The sequence below is a fragment of the Panthera pardus genome, unplaced genomic scaffold (genome assembly GCF_024362965.1).
Source record: "Panthera pardus isolate Hobbes unplaced genomic scaffold, ASM2436296v1 HiC_scaffold_2, whole genome shotgun sequence".
NCBI classification, from domain to species: domain Eukaryota; kingdom Metazoa; phylum Chordata; class Mammalia; order Carnivora; family Felidae; genus Panthera; species Panthera pardus.
Genome location: NW_026526765.1, coordinates 38,671,392 through 38,672,167, shown reverse-complemented (window position 1 = coordinate 38,672,167; position 776 = coordinate 38,671,392).

Below are 776 nucleotides of genomic sequence, written 5' to 3'. Positions count from 1 at the left end.
GCTACAGCAGTTACATTTCTGCATGGAGTTATATTGGGGTGAATAAGGAAATAAACATAAGAAAGATACAATTTCACATATTAAAAGGACAGTTTACACCCATACATGCATTTATGTGCTCCAAATTAGGCACAATTCTGAATGTTCATTTTCAAAGTAGAAGAAATCAGAAGGAAGAGTCTATGTTGTTATCTCAGGGTATAATCATTTTACAAAGTGAGGAAAATTATATTTTGAAATTTTGAATCTGTTTACCCGTATTTCTTTGGTACTTTCATAGGAGAAAATAATTTTTCTCCTCTCCTTCAGGTGTGGGTGAAAAGCTCCCATTTTAAAGAAAAGCAGTGCAAAATTGTGAGCTCTGAATTGTCACTGTTGTTCTACATCATGAGGATCGGTTTGAGACATTGAAAACTGCCCAACTACACATTTGAGCTGTGTCTGCAATTGTGTAATTTACTTAGGGTGCCACTGCCGAAAGCATCTTAATTGCTTGGTTTGTTTTGCCGTACCTCCTCACCTTTTCTCTTACCTTCTTTGCCATGGTTCTGTCTCGTTACCGAGCATGCTGTTCCCATGAGTTCAAGCTCTTTTTTTTTTTTTTTTTTTTTTTTTTTAGTGTTCTGGTTAAACAGCACACATATTTATAAAGTTAGGACTTCAGAGAAACTTCACAGTGCCTAATACTGCATATTTAACAATGAGACTTTAACTACCCACTTTGAAAGCCATGGCATACCATTTATGAAAACGAATCCTGTGGACCTCTTTCAGGT